Here is a 16,175-nt window from a genome sequence, read left to right as displayed (position 1 = left end):
CAGCAGGAATTCTAATTAATATTTCTGCCTGTGTCTTCCAGAAACCCTTTAGGAGGGAACTGGGCCCAGAAATGGGAGGCTAACTCAAGAAATAAATGATCTGTAAGCAAAATTATTTAAAGAAATAATCTCTGATCTCTTTCATGTAGCACTAAGGACTGGCTCATGTCTGGCTATGCTATTGTCTCTTTCTTTAATGGAAAGGGAGAGTATTCTTTGTCTTGTGCTACGCTGTGAACGGCTTGGAAATACATTCATTTCAAATGTATTAGTTGGTAAAGAATAAATATAAAAGCTTGGTAAACTCACATTTCATGTGCTCTCTATGTGGTCTTCTCAGACAAGGATACATTGGTAGAGCTGAACAGAGAAAGTACTGTTGGTTGTGAACCTACTTTATGGACAAGCAGAAAATCTTGATCTCAAGGCTTGTTAACCAGATGCTGTCAGTGGGGGTTTTAAATTACTGATAATGTAAATAAATATTTGTTTAAGAATATTTTTAGCTTATTTTTTTTTAAATTCATGTGTCTCTTTTAATTTTACTTGCTTTGGACTGTCTCGATACGAAAAAAATAACCAGTTTTTACATTGTTAACTTGGCCATGTTATTTTAAAGGCTTTTTTAGACCAATGAGAGTTTCTTGCCTATTCTTTGTTAACATGCTCACACTTAGAAAAAGTGAAGTCATAGTTGTCTTGGACATGTTTAAACTTGAGTTGAAGCTTGGTCTCTCAGCTATTCCATATCTTCTCAGATGCACTGTTTTCCTTGTGTGGCTAGAATTTGGAAGAGTATTGTGATAGACATTTGTTAGCTGGGTTTTATCTAAAGACTATAAATGTTGTTCAGTTAAGTTGTTAAATATTTCTGGAGGTTTTTCCTCTCTTTTTAATTTTTTTTTTCCTTTTTGTCCCCTAGTGTGTAGCCTGAACTGAAGCTGGGGAATTTATATCTGCATGGATGTGACCACGTCATGTGGTGTGGGAGCATATTCCATAACAGCTATTAGTAAAGGGCCTTGGGGACAGGGCAGGGGCTGCATTCTAGCTCCTGTAGTCATGCCACCTAGGTTTCTTTTTTAGGAGCATTGTGATGGTCTTGTTCCTGTCTGAATTGTTTTCTTTCAAAACTTGAAAAAAATAATTATTTTACTGTTCTAAAGGACCTTACTAATGAAAGGAGGAGGTGTTTTTAAATTCTGCAGAGGTCCTTATGCTTAGTCAGAAGAATGAAGTAGTTATCTCTGAAATGCAATTCAGATAGACTGGGGTCTGGGTAGGGGCAATCTAATAGGAAATACTAAACAAAGGTGTTTAGGTGTGAGTTAGGTTGTCTGAGCTTCACCTTTATGCCCTGATCTCTGTTGTCTGTACTTGGAATAAGTTATTTCAAATAGGGTCCCCCAATTGGATTTCAGCACTGTGTGTAATTACACAGCTATGTAAACAACAAACTGAACTTCAAAATATTTTTAAACCATTTTGGGGACTGACTCTGACCTGCTTTGAGGAGGAAGTTGGACTGGCTGACCTTTGAGATCTTTTTCAACCTGAGTGTGATCCTAGTCCATGAGCATCCCTGCTGATGGTGATGTCCATTATTTCTGTGGTACCCATTGCTTTTACACAGTGAATGATGTGTAATAACTTTTATTACATAGATGATGTTTTCCTGTATTGCTTATGGAAAGAAAATAGTTTACTCAATCTCTTTGTTTCATTGTCTGTGTTTCTTATTTCCTTTGTCATCTGATACTTGCTTTATCTATTAATCTGTGTGATTCCACATATACTAAATAAATTATTACTTCCTTACACGTTGGGATTGTTTTTTTCAGAAATGGTGTCACCTGGCATTCCAGATTTTCTTTTTACAAAGTACATTTAAAAGTTTATCTGCTAGAAAAGGGTAGGACTATTTTGATTATGTTAAAGCAAATGTGTCAGAATTTATATTCTCATTGGATTTCCATCATGCACTGTTGAAAACAGTTTTGTCCTGCCTGTGCTAGCAGCTAACAATGCATGTCACTAGCAATGAGTCATTTTCTGATGGCCTGGGAGTGTTCAGGTATTTCTGTTGTCTGCCTCTTCTCATATTGTATCTTCTTTTGAACTTGTGGTTTTTAATCTATATTGCTTTTTAGACCTCTCTGTACTTATTTGCTCATCTCTTTCTTTTTTTTGTGATAAAGAAAATTTTCATCAGGAACTCTAGTGACAGGACAAGGGGGAATGGCTTCAAACTGTCAGAGAGCAGGTTTAGATTAGATGTTAGGAACAAATTCTTTGCTGTGAGGGTGGTGAGGCACTGGAACAGTTTAACCAGACAAGCTGTGGTTACCCCATCCCTGGAAGTGTTCCTGGCCACTCTGGATGGGACTTGGGGCAACCTGGTCTAGTGGAAGGTGTCCCTGCCCATGGCAGGGGGGTTGGAAGTTATATTTGCCAAACCTTGCCAGTCAAAACCATGAGAAGAGACAGAATGTGATGCTTTCTTTATAGAAAGCTATTTCAATTATCTGACTTACATTGCTATTCAAATTCTGGTTCTAAAAGCAAGCTTGCTAGATATGGCATCTTAGATGTAATGGCTTTAAATCGAATTTATCACAGTATGTTAATGTGGGTATGCAGTTAATACACAAAACATGTTTCTTGGCTGTGTGACATGCTGCCAACCTGTCTTTGGGTCTAGATATGATCTGGTTCATGCTCACAAGAAGAGAAAGCAGGGGTGATGAAATAAACTGTTTGGGACCTTCTTTTATTTTATTTTTTACTTTTGGAAGTGGAGTCTATCTCTAGAGAATGTTGTAGTACAGGTTAGAAACAAAGAACTTCCAAACCCCTTCAAATGTAGTAAAAAAAGGAGTCAGTCTTCTTCTGTTTAATCCTTTGGCATGGAAATTGGAATTTACAGAGAAATTATTCACAGAAGAGGGTGGTTTGAGTTGCTATGTAGCATGGAAGCATAAAGGGATGCTAGAAGGTAAAATGCCTTTACATTTCAGTAGAGTTGCCAGGCTAAGGAGAAATATTTGCATTTCCTTTTCTGCTGTTGTCCTTTTGTAGCTCAGTACTTAGCCTTAATCTCAAGTTGTTACAACTGTAATATTTTTAGAAACCCATTGAATATTTTGGAAATAGCAGGTCTGCAGGAGTTGAGGAAAATGTTTGAGAAAGACAAACACATTTTTGAGCTTCTTAATATATCTGTCTTTACATTTTAAAATCAATGAAGTAACAGATCCAGATGTATGACTCAGAGTAACCAATACTTCTGTTGAGAAGCCCATGTCTTTTATTTCTCTATGTGTTCCATCTGAAATTTTGATGGGAGTATATTGGAATTGGTGACTTGTTTTATTTCTGAATTTCTTATGGTTGCTGTGAAGAAACATTCTCTCAAAGTTAGGAATGTAAATAGGGCCTATCACAAACATAGGGATGCTTTGCTCAGTGTGTCTTAACTCAAGTGTGGCATCCTTGAGTTAATCAATTTGAGCTTGGAAGAAAACAGTCCACCATATGTATAGACATAAGTTTTTATCTTAATCATTAAATCTATCACTTCTGTTGCTTATTAAAAAAAAAAAAAAAAGTCTGAGGAGAGACGACTGGTCCCATTTTTCCCATGTACATTTTCTTGGCAGAAGCATTGGCATAAACACTTCCTGCCTTGCCATTATGGTGACACACGTTTGTGGAGATGTGTGAATCAGGGCAGGGAGCTGCTGCAGACACAATTGCTTTGCCTTTTCTCAGTGTCCAGCCCTGCTGCTTCTTGCTGGGTTGCCCTGTAGCAGGTTTGGTCTGGGAAGAAAGGTATGGGGTGGGATCAGCTTCCATTGGAACTGCTCTTGAACATATAATACTACTGAATGCAATTTATGGGCAGTTTGTGTGGAGAAGTAGTAATCAGTCAACATGACTGGTGTTGGACCACATCTGACTGTGCTGTAGTAAAATTATCCTTTTTCCTTCCTAAGATTTTTATGGCAATTAATGTGCTCTTACAGAAAAATAACTAAATCTCACCCTTTGATGTGAGAGAAAATACATCCCCAAAGAAGGAGAAGAACAAGGTCAGCTAATATGGCTTCATACCTGTTAGCTTGGATCTTGGGTCACATGAACAGCAGGGAAAAATACTAAGAGTCATTTATTATTATTATTTTAACCAGCCATTACTAAATTACAGCTTGTTTGTGCTAGCATACTTAAACTTGTCAGGTGACCCATTACCTTCTAAGTTAGAACCTGAAGTTTTTAACAGTGTAACATCTGCAGGTTTAAGGTACAGCAGCACAGACAACCATGTGCATTGACAGAGGGTCAGTCATGCTGCAGGGGTATCACCTGGAATGGTACCATGAAAACAGGCAGTTCTGGGATAGATGACACACAGGAAACTTGGTAGTCCAGCCTTGCTTACTGACCCTAAACACTCCTTTTATTTAATACAGTTTGGAAAATACACAGCTTCTCTCTGCTGTTTGATATCTTCTTTGGTTGAAGAGGAGCTTGCTTTATTTGATCTGAGAATTATTGGTTAGGAAAGTGTTTAAACTCAGCAGAGATGGATGCCCAACAGGGGCTTGTCCTGGCTGAACCTGAAGGACTGTGAGTGTGAAAGGGAATAGGCAAAGTGATTAATGTCTCAGTAGGGGCTTTGCAATTCACCACTTGTTGGTTGGACCAAGGCAACCAACCCTCACTGCAAAATAAACCCCTGACATTCACCATCTCAGCTAAGGTTTAGAATAACATATTTAACCTTCTCATTGCAGCAGACTGAGTGTGCTAATACATGTGGTTACAGAGATGTGCTGATAAGCCAGAGCTTGATAGTACCTTGTAGCCAAATATATTTATGTGTCCGTACCTGTACTAACATGGCACAATGGTTCTTATACAATAGTTACTTGTTTCAGAGTAAACATCTGGAGATTTTTTTCATGTGAGTGCTTTCTTTTTAAAATTTTATCTTCATCTTTGTAGAATGGGTTTGATAAAAACTTTCCTGTAGGCTGGGCACCTAGAACATGTTCCAGTTGAAAATGGAAGGAGAGGGAGCATTGGTCCACTTCCTCTACCTGGGTAGATCCCGTTCTGTGAATCAGTGTGGGAATTTGGGTTTGTTTTGTTCAGTCTTAGAGGTGAAATGATATCTTTGAGTTCCTAGGTGCATTTATTGAGAATTTCTCTAACCAGTACTCATAAGGCAATACTGAACTTACTTGCTTGTCCACAACAGATTAACTATGTCCAGCTGCAGCTTAGTGTGACAGAGGAGATTTTGATAAGAAGAAAATATTGAGATGAGTGAGAAAATAGAGGTGATGCTTGTCTTACTTTGTTTGGCAGACAAGTCAGATTATTGTTGTCAATGTGTCAACCTGTGTCTTGCAGATGTCTGATACTTAAACAAATTTTAAGAAAACTTGAGATTGACAGAAGCAAAGCATTACACAACAGCTGCTTTGGGGTTTTTGCATGAAGGGAAGTTGAACAAAGGTAGTTGCGTTACTGCTCAAATTGGCAGTACCCATTGGTTTGCAAGTATCTATCAATGCAAGTGAAGTGACACTTGCGTAATGTTTTCTTGATTTGTTTTTGTGTCTGTAGGAGAATAAAATTGGCAGGGAGCATTTGGAGGATTAGGAAAGAGCCATTTGTAGATGGACATTTGTCAAGCTTTGCTTTCTTAGCTTGTCCAGTCCAGTTTTTTTTGGAGAAGTGTAGAGCAGCCTGGAAAACGTTGGGGGGCGGGGGGGGCATGAGAGGGGGAGAGAAAAAAAAAGAAAACTACAACACAAAACACTAACTCAAACCACAAAAATAAACACCAAGAAATTTCACCTCAACATAAGGAAGAATTTCTTTACGTTGAGAGTGGCAGAGGACTGGAAGAGGCTGCCCAGGGCAGTCATGGAGTCTCCCCTCGCTGGAGACATTCCAAACCCACCTGGGCGCGTTCCTGTGTCACCTGCTCCAGGTGACCCTGCCTTGGCCGGGGCTTGAAGTAGTTGATCTCCAACCCAAAGGGTCCTGTGATTCTCTGGAAAAAGGAGAAAAAAAAAAAAAAAAAAAAGCGATCCCCGGAGTCCCACGTTAGTCTTTCACGCGTGAAACCCTGGTTTTCCCAAAGCAGCCCCAGCAGCCGAGGAGGGGCCGCCAGGAAAGCGGCTGGCGTCTATGGAAACGTAACTTTTGGTTGCGCCGCTTTGTTAAATGGAAAAGTGCGGGCGTGGGGGGAAGGGAGCGGGAGCGCTGCCGCCCGCCGCGCTCGGAGGGTGCTCCCGGACAGGGCCGGGGGAGCGGCCGGGCGCTCCCGCGCTCGGTTCCCGGGTTGGCCGCCGGGCTCGCCGCCGGGACGTGCGGGCCCCTGCGGGGGCGCGGGGCGGGGGCCGGCCCGGGGGAGCCTCCGGCGGGGGCGCTGCGCCTCCGGCCGCCGCCGCTCCGCCTCCCGAGCGCGGGCGGCCCCGCTCCTGCCGCAGCGCTCCGGTCCGCACATTGGCGGCGCCCGGCTGCGTCGGATCTACTTTCTCTCCCTCGGCTCCTTTTTTTTTTTTTTTTTCTTTTTTTTTTTTTTTTTTTTCCCTCTCCCTTCTCTCTCTCTCTTTTTTTTTTTTTTTTTTTTTTTTTTTTTCCCTTTCCCCTCCCCTTCCCCCCGCTCCCCTCCCCCTCCGCCCTCCTCCGCCGGCGGCCCCAGCCTGGTTCGGGGAGGATCCCGGAGCCGAAGTTCCGCGGCGATCGGGGCTGTGGCGCATCGCTCCCCGGCGGCGCCGCCATGGGGGGGGCCCTGTAGAGCCGCCCGAGGCCCCGGGGCAGCGGCCGGGGGAGCGCCGAGCGAGCGGCACGAACATGGCAGACCGCGGGCAGTGCTGAGCATCGCCGACTCCGCTCCGCGCTGGGCTCGGGCCCTGGCATGTAAATAACTTCTCTTTCCTCCGGATCGCACCGGTGCCAGCCCCTCCATTTTCCAGAGGGGATTTGCGAGCGGTTCCGCGGCGCTGGGCGATGTCGCGCAGGGCCAGTTCGCCGGGGGTGAGTACGGCTGGCGCTGAACTTCTTTGTATCGAGGGCAGGCGGTGACAGCGGGAAGGGGCTCCCCGGGGACGGGGGACCCGCCGGGACCGGGTGGCAAACTTGGCGTGGGGACTGGGCGCCGCTGGCACTCGGCACGGCGGATTCGACGCCGTTTGGTCAAAAAAAAACCCGGACCCGCGTCCAGACGTGGGTGTACAGGTTCAAGTTACACGCTCGCTGGATAATCCGCGGCCGTTTACAAAATAAAAATAAGGAAAAGGAGGGTGGTGGGTGGGAGAAAGAACCACAAAAGCCCCGCTCGCTCTGACCCGGGCGCAGCCGGGCATCCGGTCAGCGCTGCCCTGGGTACACCTACACACGTGTGCCCGCAGATATCCTTTAAAAAACAGGACTTTTTATGGATACCTATAGCACAACTATTTATTTTTCCTTTTATATTTTTTGTCACTTCCTGATGTAAATACTGGAGAGATGGAAAATGGAGATAGGGTTAATTTTTCTTTAATATTTTGAAGTATTCCGTGCACGCTATTTTTGAAGAATGTGCCATTTTAATTTTGCACGCTTTCAAAGCATACCTTTATAGTGTTAATTTTAGGTGATCCTCCCACTGTTTTAAACTGTAGTTCTAAACTAAGAGTGAAAAATAAAAACACTTGAAAAAATAAACTATGTTTCTAGCGCATAATGGATGGTCAGACCATCATATATGATGATTTTCATGTGAGCAAATAGGTCATAAGTCAAAGTAAGTGTTATGTAACTGGCTGGCTTTAACAAACTTGGTACAACTGTAAAGGAAAAAAGTCTTGTTTCTTTTTTTATTCGGGCAGTATGAGAGGCTGGCTACCCCTTTTTCCAGTGGCCTTACTTCGTAGCAGGCTGATTGAAAAAACCCACCCAACATAACAACCTATGCTTTCAAAATACGATCCAGTTAATTTGTGTAGTGTTTTGTATTTTCCTGAAAAACTCCTTCGGTCTTGTGCCTAATTCTGGATACTAAACACTGCACACTCACCAGTAAATCATTAGTTAACACTAACTGGATTCTTACATAATTGAAAAACGTTCCTGAGTTAGTTTAGATTTTTGTTTAACTTCATTTTTTTTTTCTTAGAATAGTGTTATTTGGCGTAGAGCTGTTGAAAGAACTGAAGATCAGTATGAAAATGGTTTGGGGCTTTTTCACGTGAAGAAAGCAAGCAGTAGTGGGTTCGTACTCCTGTAGCAAAACTGAAACAACTGGGCAGACATTTAAAGATTCTCAGTGACTCTGTACAATGCTGGGTATTGAAGTACACACAGCTCCTAAGCTGGAGGTTACGTGCAGGGGTCTTTGTGCTGTGTGTACATCGTGGTGATGGTTTGTGTGTGGTGTTTGATGCTCCTGCACAATAAAATACACTTGCTACAGAAAATAACTGCAGCTTCCAGACTGCTGAGTGGAAATATTTTAACCATCTACTTGTAAGAGAGAAGCAGGAGATAAGATAGACTTTTTTCTCAGTGCTGTGTGATCAGCTGCATCTAAGTGCCATTGAGTAACTTCACTGATGACTACTGTACATTTGTTTTTAAAAGGTTTGGTTATGCATCTTTTACTGCTTTGTTGTAAATGGCCTTTCTTTTGAGAATATATTTGGAGTTCAATATCTGTAGTTTTTAGTTCCTTGCCTCACTTACAGGTCATCTTTATAAACTGTTTTATGACTCTTTTTTTGTTTTGTCTGTTCTATGCAAAGTAATACCTAATACTCTGCCAGCATTAAATATAGATGCTTTTCAGTCAAAATACTTTTTTTTTTGGTAGGAATAGTATTTAATTTTGTATAATTATTTTGTCAGACTCTGCATTCACTTTATATTTTTTTCTCCTTGCCTTTTTTTTTTCCTTTTTTTTTTTTTTTCCTGTATTATTCTCTCTCAAGCAGAAAGTCCTGCAGAGTTTTGGCAAAATGTTCTTTGGAAGCTTTTATTTTTTTGGAGGGGAGGACACGGGGTGATATTACTGTCATTTACATAATATACCAGTAGAAAGTAGTTGCATCATGTACAGTTTCTTAATGTGACCGTTCATTGGACTTGCCTGAAAATGATCTCTTAAGGGTAAATGGCTGAGCAGAAATTAAAAGCAGCCATGTATTTGTTCCTCCTTTTGTTTCAGGCTAAAAGGACCATTCAGTATGTGCTTTACGTGTATTTCCAGACTTACTGTTTTTAATTTATTCAGCTATTTAAAAATAATGGTTAAAGTGTTCTTTTCATATCACTGCTGTCAATTCTTACGGCTTTGCAATTCTGGTTTCCTGTTCTGAAAGTGTGGATAGAAAACTCTTAGTATGGAGGAGTATGTACTTGATATATGCCATTTAGTATAAAACACACAGCCCAAGAGGATGGGAGACTGGCTCTGGAGTGTTGTCAAAAGCATACTCTAAAAAAGCTGAAAGACACTCTTTTGTTTTGTTTGGGCAGTTCCAATTTTAGTAATTACTAAAGCTCCTGGAAGCCCTGGGACGTAGGGTGTTTGAAGAAGTACTGAGATCCAGTTTGACAGTGGGCCTTCAGCTAGTCTTTTATAATTCTGTCTTTCCTCTGCGAAATCCTTTTGGCATGTTGTGGTTCTCTGGCAGGATCCCAGCGTGTGATATCACAGATATCAGATGTCTCCTTGCGATTCACGGCATTTGCCGTGCCGCAGTGGTGCTCCCTGGGACGGCCGAGGTGAACCAGGAAATGTCATGGAAATTCGCTAGGGAAAGCGTGGCAGAGGAGCTGTCACGTGGCTTTGGGAATAGGTGAGCGCCTTCTGTTTGACAGTGTTCACGTCTTTGTGTTGGGTAATCTCATGTGGAATGTATTCAGCAAACAGATGTGTCTTTTAGTGGTCCTGACAGATTTTTTCCCTGACATCTCAGATGGAGTTGAGTGGTGAAACATCACAGTGAAGCTTTGTCCTTTGGAAATATCTTTGATTAAAAAAATGGAGCATAATTATTTGTGGCCTTCCTCATTAGATTTTTTTTTTTTTCATCTCAGTGTTGAGGTCCAAAGCCAGGCACAAGCATGGATGATATAATGCATTTGGAGGATATTTGGCTCCTCCATAAGATCTGTTGGAAGTTAGTCATAGCACTCTGTGTTTCTGTCTGCCTCTTCAGGGAAGTCTCCCTCTTGTTTGTACTCAGTGCTGAAATGTTACACAGTAAGTGTGGCTTGTGCTGATGGTGCTTTTGTAATACAGCTAGAAAATAAAAGATTTCACGTTGGCCTCTTTGTCCAATGTCTTCATCCTGATTTCCAAGCATTAAAAGGTGAATACTTGTGTAATGTTTCTTAATTAGAAAAGATAAAGGCATGGAAGAAAAGAAGAGTCTGCTTGTGTATTTATTTGTTTGTTTAGCCAGGACTTGCAGTTCTTGGGTATAATTCAGTTTCAGGAATGAATTCTTTGTTTTAGATGGAGCTCTATGTGTTCCTTCCAACCACACACACTTCCATGTTGTTTTTACTCTGGATCTTTCTTTTTCTCTAATTTTTTTTCCTTACTTTTAATTCCTAGGCCCCAAATGCCCCGATAGTATAAAAAGAGATGGTAGGTTGCTTTTGGAAGACTCAGTTCAGGAAGAAGTGCATGTGAGAGCAGGTTATTACTGCCAGGTTTATATAGTTCATATATAGTTTATAATTAACCAGTTTGCAGTCCCTGTTAGCATGTAATACCAGGTGCCATAGAGAAAAATGGGACAAACTCTGAAAAGGGCAGTTCTGGGAATAATCATTCGGTGTGGGATCTGTTTGAGGTGGAGTTAGACCAAGAAAAAAGGGAGCTGTATGTTTTCCAGAATTCAGAAAACCTCAAACAGAATTCTTATTTAGGCTTACAGTTCTGCAGAAATCTGCCACCTTTGAATCGAGTGACTTGTGAGGGTACTGAGTTTAATACAATTTTTTGAAGCAGGAGGAACAAGGTGAAAGGATGTCATATATTTAGTGGAACAAAGAGGATGGGGCAGGGGGAAGGGATGGGTTGGATGGGACTATGCAAGGATGGTGTATCTGGAGCAAAGAGAAGGAATAAGGTCGGAGCTTTATTTTAGTCACCTTGCCCTTAGGCTTGAGTGGGGCAATTTTGTCAGCATGGTTTTGTGGCACTACTGAGAATGTATTTAGCATGCAAGAAGACACCAGCAGTGGTCAAGGACAGTGATGAGGGAATGAATGAACCTAGAATATTTTCTCACCTTTTCAAAGGTCCTTGATCTGGGTCAAATAATAGGTGTGCTAGGTGTTGTCACTGCCATGTCAGCCTTGCCTTATGTACAGAAGGTTTAGTCACAGTTGTGGCAGAAGTCATTGTGCCACAACTGTGACTAAGTGTATGTTCAGGGCTGCCATAAAATGGAGGTTAGGATTGAGCAGTAAGTACTACTATTAACCTTTGAGACACTGTTCTCATTGGAAACGTTTCACTTTGGCTTTGTAGTATTTTCATAGAAGGCTGATTGCACGTAGGAAGGGGTACAGAAACAAGGTGGAGGGCTTTTGGAAGCATCGTGGGTCTGCAGTGCTCAGGAAAGAGGAACCCAGAGCAACAGGAATATAAGCTGGAAGACAGATGGGAGATGGATGTTGAGGGGCATGGACTTCAGTCTTTCTCTTTCACTTTAATCCACCTTGGTGAGGTAGCTTGTCTGTAAGCAGTGCTTATGTGTATTTAGTTGGCCTTTCCTTTCTGTTTCCTTGTCATCTTTGTTTTCACCTTGTTAAAAGAAGCTAAGATTTTTAAATTAAGAAAAATAAACAGTCTAGGGAGCCATGTGAAGACATTTTATGCAGCTCCAGAAATAACAACTATTACAACTTGAAGTTTAGTTCTCGGAAGAAGAGAGTGATGGTGAGGAAATCTGGAAGATTCCTGAGGTAATTTGTTTGGATCACGGTACAATCCTGCATTGAAAAATTCTTGAAACTGGGCTGGGGAGAGCAGTCTGCTGTATAGATTTTGTTCAGGTATTTATTAGTCAACAAGATGTAAAATACTTAAGATACATCTCTTTTTTTCTTCTGGTATATTTGTCCTCAGATAGTAAAATCCGCCTAGAAAGATGAAAAATGTTTAGCTATGAGGAGTTAGTAAGTTAATTATTTTCTTCCATTTTTCAGAAATGCATGTAGATATTGACCCTATCTTGATGGCTGTGGTTTAGTAGCTGAGATGGTTGTGTCACTTTTCCATAGAAAGTTTTAGAATCCTGGAACAGCTTCTATTTCAGGCCATTCTATTGCTTCCCTTGGGGATATTTTGAAATCTGTTGACTCCAGTTTAGTTTGTTACCAGAAAGTCAGAGTTTCTGGGCTGTGCTGTGTAGCCAGGGATTGCTCTGGCCAGTTCTGATATCTGCATTCACCCATGTTGATGAAGATAGTTGGCTGCTGTTTTCTCTGGTGAAAACTGAGATGTAAAGGTTAGGGAGAGGTAGTTCCCCTGATCATTGACAGACCTACATACAGTTGATATCTAAACCATCCTATATTATATTTATTTCTTTCCTCATGGCTGCCTAATCTTCAACATCTGCTGCTGACAGCTTTGCCAGTACTACAGAGGAGTTTTCATTATTGATGCCTCTGGACCTCCAAATAAAGAACTGTCAGTGAATAAGTACTGTATGGATTCATTTAATTATTAATCAGCATGATGGGGTATTCTCTAAGGTACACAATTCTATTTCAAAGACAAGTCAAGTCAATAGAAAGTTTTCCGTTGAAATAAAATAGTCATGAGAGTAAACATTCATCAGTACAAGTAAGAATTCGATAGCCTGGACTGTTCTGCACACACTGTTTTGAATAGAGCCAACCAACACTGCTTTGCATGATCAAAAACTGTGGGGAAGAGGATGCTTCAGAGAAAAATAAACCAGCCATTGTGGAATAGTTTTTCATTCTTCAGATATCAAGAAAATGTGAGAATAATTTTCTGTCAACTTAGATTCTGTGAAACATTGCTAAGCTGAAATCACAGCAATTATAAATCGCATAAACTTGTTCTTGATTTCTCTATTATTCTTTTACTGGCCAATTAATTCATGTTTTACTCCCACTGCTTTGCAGAGGCTGGCAAGAATCACAGTCCTGTTGTGTGCAAGGGAAAAAAGAAGGGGCACTTTGGGGTCACTCAGAAAGAACTAGGCTTATTTCTTCCTGAGCTAGATATGTATTTCATGCCTCTGAGACCCAGCCTACTGTCAGCTACTTGATTTCATCAAGCACAATCAGCATCTGAAAAACTGATATTTATCAGTTTATCAGAGTGATATAAGGCTGAATAATTTTGCATGTAGTACTCCACATCTTGTCCTTGCACTTCTCCCAGTCTCCTGTGCCAGAAGTTTCAGACCAGGGGGCAGGTAAAGGAGAGCTACTTAGTTGGCTTTCTTGGTAAGTAAGACATACATTTGTAGGTGAAGAGTAGTAGACTTTTTCTAGGGAAGGCTGTCTTGCCAGGCCTTCCTTGTAATGGAAAAGCCAGTGATGGTTGTGGTCTCTTCTGTAGTTCATAATGGCAATTTTTTCTGACTATTCTGTAACATCTTCTGAACATGGAATTACTTCTGAGAAATCTAGCAGATGGTATAGTTAGGGGCAGAAAATTAGTGGTGGTGGGGTCATGTCTCTTAAGAGAAGCAAGGATTGCAGGGGGAGGTAGTTGCATTTTAGGGAATTCAATTTGCAGAATCCTTTCAGTGGTTACAGCTTGTATTGAAGGACGATACATCTTGAAATAATCTCTCCTGTAATCTCCTCTCCAGTCCTTCAAACAGCCTCCTAAGCCTGCTAAACTCATCAGAACTAAACTTTCTGCAGATCATTCTACACCCTGATTCTACCTGAGCAGCAAAAGTGAAATTTACTGACAGAGCTCCGTGCCAGCTCAGTACACACACTCCAGTTCAGAACCATCCAGGTCGTGGGATTCTGCATAATACACTTGGTCTTTTACTAGGTTTCCTCATGAACATTGACCACATCCTTATGGAAAGTAGATGGGTGAAATTAAGCAACTTTTAGGAATGAAGATGAACTTGCCAACACTCAATGAACATCAACTGTTTTTCATAAAACTCCTTCCTTGGCTCTTTGATCGTGGTATTTAAAGATGCTTGTCAAGTTCCATCAAAAAGATGAGCCTGAGTGCTCAAAGTCAGGATTTTATCCAAGGTGGGGCAGAAAAACCTTGCATGAATCTCTCTTGGTAGTCTTTAAATGACAAGAAGAAGCAAAAAATTACAAATTCCCTATATAAAGGTATCAATTGGGTATTATTTCAGATTAGAAGATAGCAGCAAAATGTCAGGTAATTGTATTTCAGGACAGAGGGGCCTTAACTTATTTCTGATGTTGTGCAAGAAATTTGGCGACTTAGATCCATTGATCTGCCAGAAGAGCTTCATGTTGCTTAAATACAAGAAAAATAGGTGTTCTTTGACTGTGAAAACATCTTGTCAAAAAGCATGAATGTAGGATGTGAAGCTTGCCTCACGTGCTGTGGTAGATCCCTGAGTAAAGGATAAGATATATAACTTTTTCAGTACAGTATGGCCAAGATCCTGGAGGGGAAGGTCTACAGGATGCTTGGGCATTTTCTTTGCTTCCCCCCATGCAGAACTGACTCTGGAAGTCCACATGGGAGTATCTGGACATCAGAAATCAGGAACCAGTCTTTTGGAGGAATGAAACTTCTATAAGCCACTAAAAGCTGCACAGTCACAGGTTCAGTTTTCAGAGTACAGGATATTGAATACAAGGCTGGAAATAAAGTTCAGTGTTGCTAAAGATGAATCTTTAGATGTGACAATGATCTGGACAGTATGATGAGCTTTCTTGGTTCAGAGTCTATTTGTAAAATAATTTGGAGAAATTACTTATTTCACAACAGCATCTGTGCTGGGTCAGGTCAGAGATGTTGATGTCCCATCACCATGTTTCCTGCAGTGGTTAATAGGAAAGTAAGACAAAAGTAATTTTGTAATGATACTTCCCCAAGCCTCTAATTGCAGAAGATTGGGAAAGAATTGTGGGATTTTTGGAGTCAAGGATAGTATTGCTGTGTCAGATCTGTTGAGCATAAAATTCTCTTTTGAATGTGTCCAGCCTCTTCTCAGTCACACAAACTTGCAGTGTGATGGGCATGGAGTTCCACAGTTCAGCTGCAGAGTGTGAGAACAGCAGGCTTTCACTTGGGAGTTTGTTGATCCTTCTACCTACTAGCATCAGTGCTGTGTAGTAAGTGTTGGAAGAGACAGTAAATTCTGATTTTGTGATCACCTTTTCAATGTGAATTGTGGTTGTAATTGTCAGGATACATGAAAATGTATGTGTGGGAATACCAGACTATGTGCTTTCCAAAGATGTGGTTGACAGCGTTAGGGCACATCAGGGAAATTTTATTTAAACTGAAAAAAAATAGTATGCGTGTAACAGGACTGCCTTTTGAAGGCAATAAGAGACAAATAGACTCCAAAAGCAGGATTTCTGGAGTGTTAGCAAGTTTTGCTGTGATTCTTAGGGATTTTTTTCACTTTTGCAGCCTTACAGGTACCATGGTATCTTGTTTTCTGATGTTAAATGTCTATTGCATAGCTTAGGTTTTGATTCATTCTATTAGTTAAATAATTGTATTTGGATAATGAACCTGTTTTTTATATAATATAAATTAACTTAATTATTCTGTGTAATATGTCTCCTGATAGTACTGGTTGTTAGTGAGTTAAGGTTTCACACTTGATGATGCTGATGTCTGTGGATCTACAGATCTTTTAAACCCCCAGTGTATTGATGCTGTTATCAACCAAAGCTGCTGCAGCAGCTTTATTTATTTTTCCTTCCTCAAGGGTACTGTAGAGGCCAGTTGGAGCATTAGCCACCAAATGCCAAGGTGGCTGTAGAGTAACTGCAGTAGCATTTCAGCATCTAATGGACCAGGTCACGTGCAAAGCCTCATTAAAATATGATTAAAGTATCCCCTTTTGTTCGTTCAGTGGAGCCAAGCCCGTGCTGGACCCTCCATTATGTTTGTGCTGTGTGCTTGGAAATGCCTCCTGTTTTTT

General features: G+C 41.1%; 1 protein-coding gene across 8 annotated transcripts in view; it reads left to right on the top strand.

Annotated features, from left to right (window-relative positions):
• KMT2C (lysine methyltransferase 2C) overlaps window positions 1–16,175 on the top strand; it is a 190,601-nt gene that overhangs the window by 10,851 nt on the left and 163,575 nt on the right. Inside the window, exon 1 of one of the 8 annotated variants that reach the window (XM_053982955.1) lies at window positions 6,776–7,056. The exons of the other annotated variants lie outside the window; for them this stretch is intronic. The gene's annotated coding sequence lies outside the window, so the exon portion shown is untranslated. Of the gene's footprint in view, window positions 1–6,775; window positions 7,057–16,175 lie in introns of those variants that run through there. 8 annotated transcript variants of the gene reach the window in all.

This window comes from Vidua macroura, chromosome 1, assembly GCF_024509145.1.
Source record: "Vidua macroura isolate BioBank_ID:100142 chromosome 1, ASM2450914v1, whole genome shotgun sequence".
Classification (NCBI taxonomy): Eukaryota; Metazoa; Chordata; class Aves; order Passeriformes; family Viduidae; genus Vidua; species Vidua macroura.
The sequence above is the reverse complement of the archived record's forward strand: the minus strand, read 5'-3'. Positions and strand labels throughout refer to the sequence as shown.